Source organism: Euprymna scolopes, chromosome 35, assembly GCF_053919585.1.
Source record: "Euprymna scolopes isolate OS-2025 chromosome 35, ASM5391958v1, whole genome shotgun sequence".
NCBI classification, from domain to species: Eukaryota; Metazoa; Mollusca; class Cephalopoda; order Sepiida; family Sepiolidae; genus Euprymna; species Euprymna scolopes.
The window spans coordinates 3,072,663-3,085,516 of NC_136516.1; positions in this window are offsets into that span (position 1 = coordinate 3,072,663).

Below are 12,854 nucleotides of genomic sequence, written 5' to 3' on the forward strand. Positions count from 1 at the left end.
TATGTTTTAGTTTAACAACATTACTGTTTATGTTTCTATTCTTGTATTGTAACACACACACATTCATATATACGTTTAGTGCAAATATATATATTTGTTAAAAACCGACATTATTTTTGCGCCAACGTAATACATATGTGTGTGTGCGCGTGTGTGCGATTCTAATATATAAATATATATATATATATATATATATATATATACATATATATATATATATACTAGCAAAAGTACCCGTCGTTGACTGGGTTCAAACGTAGCCTACAGAAAATGGCCTCTGATTTATTAAAGTATGATAGGTTATGAAAAGGAAGGGTTGTAAAGAGATAGCTTCGAATTTGGGGGTATCAAACCAAAGAAAAATATGATGAAAGTAAAAATAAAATATATAAACCCCATAATTTATTATACCATACCTGTTCAGACTGAAACACTTATCACAATATTCTCTGGATCTATATTAACAAAAGTAGTTAAACTTTGTGACATATTTCCATTCTATGGAGGTCAGACGCGAACAAACACACCAGAAGTTTATTATACCATATTTCTTCAAACTGAAATATAATTATCAAAGTATAATTACGCAGTTAGATATGAAAAGTCTTTATGAAAGTGTGTGCCTATTTCCATACTATGGAGGCCAGGCGCGAAAGCAGCCCCCGCAATTTTTTATACCATCCCTATTTAAGTTAAAACATACTTATCAAAGTATTATTATGTACATCTATATAAAAACACTTGTAAACGTCTTTTTTACTTTTTAAATATTTTATTTCCATACTTTGTGGACCAGGCGCGACCCCACAATTTTAATGAACCACCGTTCTGCCAGATCAAACATACCCATTCCTGTGTCTCGATTCATCTTCTATCATGATATGTAATCAGTTTTTTTTTAAATAGTCAACCATATAGGAGCCTATTCGTGACCAGGCATACACACACGCATACATTTAGCTTTATATTATAGATATATTATATAGTAGCGGCTGCGCCACCTTGGCGCACACAACGTCGAGTCAAACACAAAATTTAGTTGCACTCAACATCGCCTTACCATCACCGCTTAAGATGTGAACTCGGAGTATGGGGAAAATCCCATATGCACTAAACAAAATCACTGAAAAAACAAAAAAAATACCCTGACTAAGAGAAAGGAAAATAAGTAAACGTTGGATAAAATGATGATTAAAATTGTTACGAACTTGCCAAGATTCGAACCTGGACTCTTCTGATACGTAGTCAGACGCGTTGTTCATTGCGCCATAAGTGCTGCCGAAAATGTTACCGCGACTGTATAGAGACTGCTAATTCTGTTGACATGGGGTTGTAACTTTTTCGACAATTGCACGAAACGGACAAACACCCCTTATTTCGGGCTTTTTGTGTGATTCGGCGTTGTTCCTTACGAACCATATACAGATGAGGGCAATCTAGGGGCTAACAACAAGGGAAAAAATAATTTCACAATTCGGTGCAACTGTTCGAAAGTTTTATTGGTATGAATACACACATAAAATAATAAAATTTAGACTTTTATTAATCGTATAAATGTATCTCCGTATTTTCTATACTCCCTTTCCGTTTCTTGTTCTTTTATTCCTGGCAGTCCATGGTTACTTTCTTTTATTTCGTTTTAATGACCGCAACATTTTGTAGCTGATGGAACTGAATTCATAATTGTTTTTATTTTCAAAATCATGAAATAGATTGGGGTACAATATGAAATAATCGATAGAGAATTGATTCTATAATTATACATTACAAATTTGCGTAAATTAAAATATCATTTTTAGCGTATTTTGCGACCGAGCAACATAGGGTGCCCCTGCTAATACGTATAAAATATTCAAAGCTTATAATACTTTCGATTTAAGAAAAAAATAAAAGAGTTACTCAAAACGGTTAGTAAATTCGGGATGTGCTCAACGAGTTCAAAAACAATTGAAATGAATGACTCTCGTCTTCAGGAGGCCTCAAGTTTTGACAAGCTTCTGGGCTTGACCTTTACTCATGATCTTAAATGGAACACGTACATCAAATCTGTTGCCAAGGCCGCTGGAAAAATAGTGGGATCTTTCTATCGATCCGGTAAATATCTCACCGCTGATGCTATTCTCTATCTATATAAGAGCCAGGTACGTCCAAGGATGGAATACTGTTGCCACATCTGGGCAGGAGCTGCAAGAAAGTACTTGCCCTGCCTTGATATAGTTCAAAATAGACTTCGTAGCCTCGGAGGAGATTTCCTTTTCTCTTCCTTGCAACCTCTATCTCACAGAAGAGATGGTGCGAGTTTGTCTCTGATGTATCGTTATTTTCATGAAAGGTGTTCAACTGAGCTTCAATCTATGGTCCCCCCTCGCCAAACTTTCACAAGAAACACTCGTCTAGCTGAAAACATTATCAATAATTCCCCCCACTCTTTATCTGTGCCTAAACCTAAACGTAGATTCCATGAACAAAGCTTTTTTCTTAGAACTGCACGCCTGTGGACTTGTCTTCCGTTTTCCTGCTTTCCGCCTGACTACAATATGGTTGTCTTCAAGTCTAATGTAAATAAGTTCTTGATGAGCTGTTCTATATAAGTTATCAAATTTACTAAATTTTCATTACTAATGATTACTATATTGTCCAATGTCTACTGTACACTCTTTAACCCTTATCCTTGAGTGACCTCTTGGTCTTGATAAGTGGTGATGCCTATGTAAAAAAAAACAACAATTTATAGATTTTAAGATATTCATATCTTGTAAGAAAAATGTTTTAGCGTTACAGGCCGCCCGACCGAGTAACTCTAATACTAATTGTCTGGCCGCGTGCAAAAACAATTATTCTGTCTCGACAATGTTCGTCTAAGTGGACATCGTTTAAAATAGACGTTGACAATAATTTTCAAGCAATACATTTGCTATTATTTTTTTTTCAACTTATAGATGTCGTTTATAGGAACAATTCAGAATGACAGTCCATAAACACTTTAGCTATTGTTATCTTAAATAAAAAAATATTTATAATAACGCATAGCTATCTGTGATATATGCTATCGTTGCACACACGCATAGACACATACGCAACGTGGAACTAATGAGCAATTTTTTTCCATACAAGCGAAAAAGAATATATAAATCAACTCAACATAGATAGACCAATTGGCTTCTAAGTATTTTTGCTAGGAACACATATGGTATCTGTCCTGATGCAGCACAGCCTTCTCCGCAGGTCAGTGAAGGAGAAATATTACCAGACTGAAGCGTTTTTGTTTGTTTTATGGGTTGCAACGAGACAAGTGGCTTCATACACAAAAAGAAACACTACAGCTTTATTTTAGAAAATTTATTTAATAAATCAAATCAGTAAACTTAATTATATAGTAGAGATAGCTGATATCGCTTATTTCTCAAACGTGAGAATCAAATAAAGATATTCAAGAATTTATGCAAACCTCCTGTTCTGTTCAGGGCAAATCTCTTTAAATATTGAGAAAATTCCAGTTCCTAAATATTACAGGGTGGAACGATAAAATTGTCGCCAAAGAAAATACATGGTTTCATTTCCGTTTGATGAAAACCGATTTTCCTTTTGTTGTTGCAGACTGGTAGTGGGCCGTTTATGTACGAATTTCAAGAGCGATAGGGGTTTTCTATAATACCTGAAAATGGCACAATGTTCAACGAGCGAGATCGGAAATTTGATGCTGTACAATGCATACACTCTACCGATCAAAGTTATAACAACAGGAGCATTTCCAGCACCTTCAAAATGCATTACTGGATTGGTACGAATAATAGGGACGTGTCCAGAGTGATGAAAACACATTTTCCTATCACTGTTATTGTCTTTGGTGTGGTTTCAAGTTAGGGACACATCATACCACCTTACATATTCGAAGTCGATCTGAAAGTCAATACGAAAGTGTACCTAGATGTGCTGAAGAGTAGGCAGTCTCCCGGTGCAGTCATGTGGCCGTTGGCAGACCCTGGGCGTGGGAGTAGAACTCGGTGCCGGAGCAAAAGTTCACAGAGACCCAGGCTGGGCCTCCAAAGGAGTGCTACGACTTTGTACTATTCTCTCTCATAGGCCTCTCCCCCCACTTGAACACGCTAGACTACTTCGAGAACGTTAGCAAAATGACAACATCAAAACCAGTCTAATTGTCTCCATCCGCCGATTATGAGCCGAACAACTCCTGGCGGTTGACAAAAAAGGTATGCGTTCAGGTCCGTCCCGTATTAAGACGGTAATTGAAACTGGAGGCGACTACATTAGATAGCTGACAGTTCTACTGCATACTCAAACTACCTAAATTGTTTTTCACGTAAATCTGTAGTGATTTGCATTTTTAGGGCGACACTTGTATTGTTGCAACCTGTAATAAAAAAAAACGCCCCAATCTGGAAAGATTTCGCTTCCACTGGAGAGAAGAGATAAAGTGTTGTATGAGAACAGATATAATATTTGTTCCTATCAAAATTACTAAAAAAATAATTGATCCATCTATTTATATTTTCATGTTTATCTTCTATGTGAAAATAAGTAATATCAAAATAGTGTAATAGTTTTTTTCCGTTAGTGCTAATGACGCGAGAATGCGTGTCGCTTGTGCAAATAATTCTTTCTCCTTGGAAAGATCGAAAGATAATGTTTTACTATTTCTTTTAGATGAAACTGGTTAGTATATATGAGAAAAAGGGATACAATATACGACGATGCTAAACTATTATCCATAGCAATGTTCTTCATCGTGTCGCTGTTCATTTTCTCTTTAAATTCATATTCCGTTTTCAAACTTCAATTTTCATTTAGAAAAAAAAACATGTGTCGCTACCTTATTTCATTGTAGAATTAGGAGATATACAGAGTGACACAAAAAAACGGGCCCCACATAAAATTAGGCCCCGTTTTTTAGTGTTTTGTCCGAATAAAATGAAATTTTGGTCATAACTAGTTTTTTATATTAAAAACATCACATCAAAACACTAAAGTCTTTGGCCTTTTTTTCTTCATTCTACAGCATATGTTCTATATGACCTCCATTTATTTTTTTTGGGTCACCCTGTATAATTGGCATTATTTTCTTTTTTACCCGAGTTGTAAGTAGATTAGAGTGACTGTTATTAGCGTGGAGGATGTCCTTCCTTTTGGCGGAGAACAAATCCGTGATTTTTGCACGACATCACGTAACGCTTAGGGCAAAAATTAAAAGCAAAATCAAAAACAAAAAAAAAAAACAGATAAAAATATTTTTACGAATGACATCCGATGTTCTGTTTCATATCTTTCAACCATATTAAATGTTTATATTCTTTTTTCCATTCAGGATTAAACAAGTATGAATCCCTTGAATATGCAAGCATATGAACAGCGAATATGGCTAGGAAAATTGATATTTCAAATTTAAGTATGACAGTTCAAAATATTCAATTTAAAGCAAGACACCTGTACAAAAACGCTTGTCTTCATCTAAGATGCTATTTCGAAATTTAACAGCTACAGAGCTGGGATTCAACTCAAGCCTACGATTATATCTATACATTTACAACGTAGTAATTTGTGTATGCGTGGTACCGTTACGCTTTCCTTTTTGAAAGTGTTGAGAAAAACATGTCTGCACTAACAGCCAAGCACCAGCACTAGTCCCATCGCCACTAGTCTCTATCATTTTGTACTTTAATGGGATGCTTTCTTACGAACCCACGACACTGATTCCCCTTATACATACACACTCGCGTCAAACTCAATAAATAGCAAAACTCATTATTTCACTGCTGAATTCTCTAAATTTCGCAAAGCTATCCAATCTTTTTCTCTTTGTTCGAGCTAGTCCTCTTTTGAATCTTTTTTTCTTGGTTACTGCTTTCCTGACTGTCCTGCCATGCAGATATGTAAATGTATTGTAACCAAAAATCTTGTTGTACAACTCCATATAATCCCTCTGTAAGTCATGAACTATAGAAAGCTTATTTCCCCCCAAATCCTGAAAAACTGACAAAAACAATATTTGAAACTATCTTGAAAAGTTAGAGAGACAGGACACTGCATCCGGATGAGATCCTCAAACACATCACGCAATAAACTATTTTCAATGAGGTCAGCGGTAACTTAATATTTTCTATAAAATATCACAATATACTTGGAAAGGGTCACAAGTTTATACTTCTTACTTTTAAACCATGTCCAAATGTATAAGAATGTTTCAAATTGCATTGTTATGATGCCTAAACGTATGTATTAATGACCTGAAATGTTCATCTCTCTGTTGTGCATATAAGCAGTGTGAGACTAAGAAAGCAAGAACTGTAAGGGAAGTACATCAGAAGCAGAGATTTCTCATTGAATCACTCTGCAGAAGAAATAATCGAACTGGTCAAGATATGCGAAGCAAATGCAGTTAATTTAAGAGTGGCAGAAGAGATGAAGGCAGCAAAGTATGCTGCAGATTTCCAAAAAAGAGCACAGAGAATAGGAGTTCCTATGTAGAAAAATAAATTTTGTATCAGAAACTGTCGCTCCTTTTTAATAGTATCACTCTCGCCTTTGTAGTTCTTCGATATTTAATTTTAGAATTAAAATATAGGAGAGCTTACTTTTACCAATCGTCCAATAATGATGCAATGTGCTTACAACATAAGTTTTATCATTTTTCTCTCTGTGTGCTTTTGGAGACACTTGATTACCATATTGGCATTCCTAAAGTTTCATGAATATATGTTCGTCTAAGAACGTATATTGCTTACTTGTTTAATGATAGTTGTTAAATAATAATTCAATTAAATAAATTGCATTTGTCCTTTATGAAAACCGGCAACACAGACAAGGCATAGCGTTAGAGGCTTCAGGAAATGAGGATTATATCATGAATTCATTTTAAGTGGAAGATAATAAATAAAGATGTTAAGTGACTGTCCATGATCATTTGAATAACAGCCTGCATTGCATCAATATGCTTCTCGCCTCTCTTTCGATTCTAGTCAGTATATTTGTTTGTATTTAATGTTTTCATTAAACGGGTCTATTATCATATAATTCAATCTACGTTTTCTATTGCATAAATGAGCCAACGCAAGTCTATAAGCGACTCCGCACGTCTATCTGTCTCTGAAGTTTAATTGTCAACATGAAGCTGATCTGTCATGATATTTACGACAAAGTTAATCTGACTGAATATCCATTCTTGTTCCTTTATTAATCGTATTGTTAAAGCTAATGTTTAATATAATAAAATGACTTCAATGAAAATTTTACAAAAGTGTTTTTATGAAGCCTATATTGTCCGTGGACAAAAAGAAAAAAATAAGAAAAAAAATGCCGATGATTCTTTCATATGCTTGCGATCTTGTCATGTGATATATAAATAGAATGCTTGTCATATGATATGCAAATAGAATGCTTCTGGTTTTTAATTCAAACGGCTGATTTTTCGGAGACACGGGTAGTTTGGGCTGATTATTGTTGTATCCAGATTTAGATCAGAGGTACGAGTTTTTGAATGGAATATTTTGGTAGCAAGTGTTTACAGCCGACTTACGAGTTTTGGAGTTGCGACTTTTGACAATAGCGTATCGAATTGAACACCAGAAAGTGTTACTTGAAAAGTGTAGAATAGTTATCTCTTTCCTAAGCCAAGTCTGGCGTGTAGACGGTTTTTCACATGATATGAAGAACACTATGCTTATCGTGACGCATGGGGGAGGAAACATGACTAGAAGCTGATTTTAATCACGGCGAATTTGAACACTAGGAAGACTCGAAAGAAATGTGAATGAAGCAAATTACAAGGATATTTTGTAGAATTACTTGCAAAGGTGGGTAAAGAAAATGGAATTGTGATTGGTGTTTCCAACGATACAATGATCCGAAAAAGACAGTGAAAACAACTCAGAAACGTTTTGCAATGCCACAGACGTGAATCCCATTCACGATTTGTGGCTGATTTTAAAGTGACAGATTAGAACAATGCGCCCCTCAAACATCACCCAATTAAAATTTATAGCTGAAGAAGTATAGGAAAAAAAAATCCGTTAAGTATTTGCAAGCATCTTGTGAAAAACTACAACAATTGTTTGGCAGCAGTAAATAATGATACGGGGATGCCCAATAATATATTAAATGCACATTTTGCATCTGCCTCACAATCTATTTTAGGAAATGTTTTATTACCATCTGTTTTTGTAATAATTTAGTTTCTCACAGTTTTATGCATTTTAGTAATGTGAAAGTTTTATTTAATTTTTTGGTGATGATTTGTACCAAATTGCTGAAAAATAAACATGTTTTGTCCAAAGACATGTTTAAGCTCACTCTATATATTTATTTTGTAAGAATGCTAAGAATGGATTTCAAAATAATGACGTTATTACTTTAGCATGGTAGCAAAAATGCAAAAATACCAAAAAACGTTAAACTACGGTGGAATTTCCGCTGGTTTTTCATTCAAAAATAGACGTCGTAATACATTTCATAATTATATTTAATAGTTAGCATATTATGTTATATTAGAGGTCGTGCATGTAAAAATAACTTGCTAAAGTGGAGATTCTATGAGAGACTTTTAATTGACAGCCACCGTTTTACTAAGTATGAAGGTTACTGTTGGCTTAGTGTTATCAATCGTTAAGTGAAATGTAAGACACCACTATTATCAAATAATAGATGTACTACGGTTTGGTTTAATTATTCACGAGTACGGCAAAACAAGATCTGAGTTATATTACACTAAATAACGACATGCTAATAGTCAGTTGGAAGCAGTCCACCGATACTGTTTTCCGCCAGGGACAGTTCTATGAAAAAATATCTGCTCATGAAATGTGTATTAAGTTTTATAACCAGATAGATTGCGGGATATTGCTAACAAGTATTGTAGCTAGACGGGTATTTATTGCAAAAGTTTCACCGGGAGTTGGCATATACTAAAGCCTAGTCTAACACTCACCATAGAATTATAATAGAGAAGAGATAGACTTGTAATCTCTTTGTGCATGAAAGAGGGAGTAAGAAATGAGAAATTATCTTCGTTACTAGATTTCGAAGAAGGATTTTTACATTGCCATAGCAGGAAAGGTAATCTCCTTATGGTTCACCGCCAGATTATGCAACGGCACTGCACTATTGTACATCATTAGGTTCGTGATCGTCGTGAGATTATTTCTGGAGCATTGCAATATTTTTTCGAGTGATTTTGATAATGAATATTATGTAGGTATTCAATTTCGGCTCAATGGAAAAGGTTATTCGTAAAAGATTGTCAAAACAAGTTTTCTTTTTTATAATACCATCCATTTAAGTTGGGGGTCAAGTAGGAGTTTCAGTTTGGTGGTGGAAAGATAGATTTTTTTTTTTTGGAATGAATTAAAGGGAACTATTTTTTTACACTATTGTGCTACGCGCTCGAAGTCAGAGCTTGCAGCATCATAAATAACTTGTTAATGGATTAAGTATGAAAGACTTGCTTAAAAGTAAATTTAAAGGTTAGAAGTGTGTGTATAAAAAAATTGTATCCCGAGGGAGGTGCGTGGCAGTGAATGGAGATTTGTTTTGCCTCTCAGGATTTTGGCGTCAAAGTGATCTGTGCTCTGTTTTCATGGTTTTCACTATTTAGACGTGAGTTGGAAGAGGTGTACATCCCATATTAAATTACAGCCTTGTATTGGGACGAATAATCAGAATTGCAACCGTGTTTAGACGAACTCGGAAACGGTAAATATGCAAAAATAGATTCGTTTATTTTGTTGATTTTTTTTGTTATTATTTCAAACGTAATTTTTAATTGCTAACCATAAACATAAAATGATATTTTTTTACATAAGCCTCAACACTTAGCAAGACCAAATGACCACTCGGTGATCAGGATTAAAGAGTGTACAGTAAAATTGGACAATATAGTAATAATTAGTAATGGAAATTCGGTAAATTTGGAAACTTATGTGGAACGGCTCATCAAGAACTTGTTTACGTTAGATTTGAAAATAACCATATTGTAGTCAGCTGGAAAGCAGGAAAACGGAACACGATTCCATAGGAATGCGGTTTTAAGAAAGAAGCTTTCCTCATGGAATCTACGTTTAGGTTTAGGCACAGATAAAGAGTGGGGGAAATTAGTGATAGTGTTTTCTGCTAGACGAGTGTTTCTTGTTAAAGTTTGGCGATGGGGGACCATAGATTTGAGCTGAGATTTGAGTTTCTCTGAGAAAAAAGTGGAAGGAAAGAGAAAATGACATCCCCCACAAGGCTACGAAGTCGATTTTGAACTCTATCAAGGCAGGATAAGACCTTTCTGGCAGCTCCTGCCCAAATGTGGCAACACTCCTCCATCCTAGAACGTACCTGGCTCTTATATAGATAGATAATAGCATCAACATTGAGATATCTTCTGGATCGATTGAAGAATCCCACCATTTATCCAGCGGCGCTAGCAACGGATTTAATGTATGTGTTTCATTAAAGATGAGGAGTAAAGGTCAAGCCCAGAAGCTTCTTAAAACATGAAGTTTCCCCAAGACGAGATCCATTCATTTAAATTGATGCCAGATGGGGATTAGAGCGTTGATGATGTAAAGAAAAAGCTGTGTTTTAGATGCATTAAAAGTAACAAGCCACCTCTTTCCCCATTGTACCACTTGCTCAAGATCAGAGGTGAAAGAACCTGGGAGAACTTGGTCGTTTACGTTCTTGGATGTGCTACCATAGATAGTAGTGTCATCAGCATAAATATCTACGAATGATGTAAGGATGTGATTTGGAAGATCATTAATATAGATCAGGAAGAGAGTTGGGCCAAGGATGGACCTCTGAGAGACTCCAGCATTAATACTGAGAGCTTTTGATTTCTGCCCGTCAACCACTACTAGATAGTTGTGTCTTGATCATAAATATTTACGGATGTTCTTAGTACCGTGCTGGTCAAAAGTCCTGTTACACTTTTGTATTTTGAGTTCAAATTAATATCTTCATATTTAATTTCTGCTTCTACATTATACATTAAAGTATGTGCTTTAATAAAGTGATAGCATTTACTGTACAATTATTTGATATGACAATTATTTAATATGGCAATTATTTGATATGGCGATGATTTGATATGACAATTAAAATGAAAGCAAAAAGAATTGAAATCGCGCCTCTATTACGTGCATTTAATATATAACAAACATTGCAAAGCTCCTTAATCTGAGTCGTATGACGGTGCATAAAGTTGCATGCAGTATAGCCAATTGAGAAACCCTGAATGATCACTCCGCAAAATAAGACCCCTGAGTTGCGAAACTAAGACGACGAGAAGGCATTCGAGAACAACCTCACCTTTAAAATGACACATCTCGCTAATATAAAAAAAGGATCTCAGGGTTCACTACCAAGAGGGATGCTGTACTAGCTGTAATATGCTTGGAAATGAAAACAAACCCCTGTTGACGGTTGGGATAAAAAAAGAAGCGCTTTGAACGCAGTTAAAGTTTCTATACAACATCGAAAGCCATGGAACCCGAATCATCATTTTTTTTTTTACGGACAAAAAAACTTCACGGTCGATCTTGTCGTGAATAAAGAGAATAAAAGAGAAGTGTCCTTCGGTCGAGATGTCTCGGAAGTGCGTAATGTTTCCACTACAAGACAGCCAACGTTAGTTATGATGTTTGGAGTTGTTGATTAAAATGGGAGAAGATGCCTTCAGTTTGGTTCCCAAGTTGATACCGGCTTACAGCCCGTGACTATAAACGTACCCGAGACAAACTGATTCATTGAATCAAGAGAGCCGCCAAAAAGTCCGATTGTGTCTTCCAACAAGGCGAGGCACCATCGAAAACCGCAAAATTGTTCAGGACTGATTGAAGGAAAACATCGGTTATTAGTCGAAAGATATTTGGCTCCCGCAATCACCACATATAATCCATTGGACAGCAGCATCTGGACGTATATTGCGAGCAAGAGGTGTAAGTAATGTCTGGACTTGAAGGCTACCCGTAATCGCAGATGTTCCTCAATAAGCAAGTAGTACGTCTGTCAATTTTGTCAGCGGTTCATACCACAGCTAACCGGTGTCATTAATGCTTATGGAGTTCATATTGAGTAAATATAAAGTTCGAAGATCATATAAGAGACTCGGAGTAGAGCACCGTTGCCTCTTAGTGATATCAGTTTCATATAAATGTCGGGTCGCTTTCTTCACACTAACCTTACTAAAAAGTTTAAATGAGATTTATCTTTTAATAATTCACAAAGCTAATCGTCAACACTGTATAACTATAAATTAAGTGTGCACACACTCCGCCAAAGATAATGTTTTCCTGTTAATTACCATAGCAGTATTCAATACCGTAGAAAATATCCATAAAGTAAAACATTATTAAGCATAGAATACATTACATACTAGAATGTTTGAAAAAAGTACACAAAAACATATCACTTGATATAGAAAATTGAAAAGAAACAAATTAAGAAACCGACTTATTACAGATATAGATGAACGCTTGTAATTCTCCGTCTTTTACCAATTGTCGTACGTTTCCTGGGACTGAATAATGATAACTGAATGTTTTACTCTCCCATATTTTTCTTGTCATCGAAGTCGATGAAAACCTCCATTTTCCAATCAAATTGATCGATTGCCTGCGCTAGCCGAGGCTCTTCCTGCTGCCCGATCTGGAAGTTTCACATGCCTTTTTGCAGTTAATTAGTCCACAATATATTGTATTCTACATTACACTGTAGAGAACCTACCGCTGATTGCATACAATTATTTTTATATACAATGGCTTGCATCAATCTTTAAACTGCATAAGTACAGTTTCATACTTCAATTGTATTCTAAATACACGCATTCATTTCGAACGCGTCTTAGTCATAATTACAAA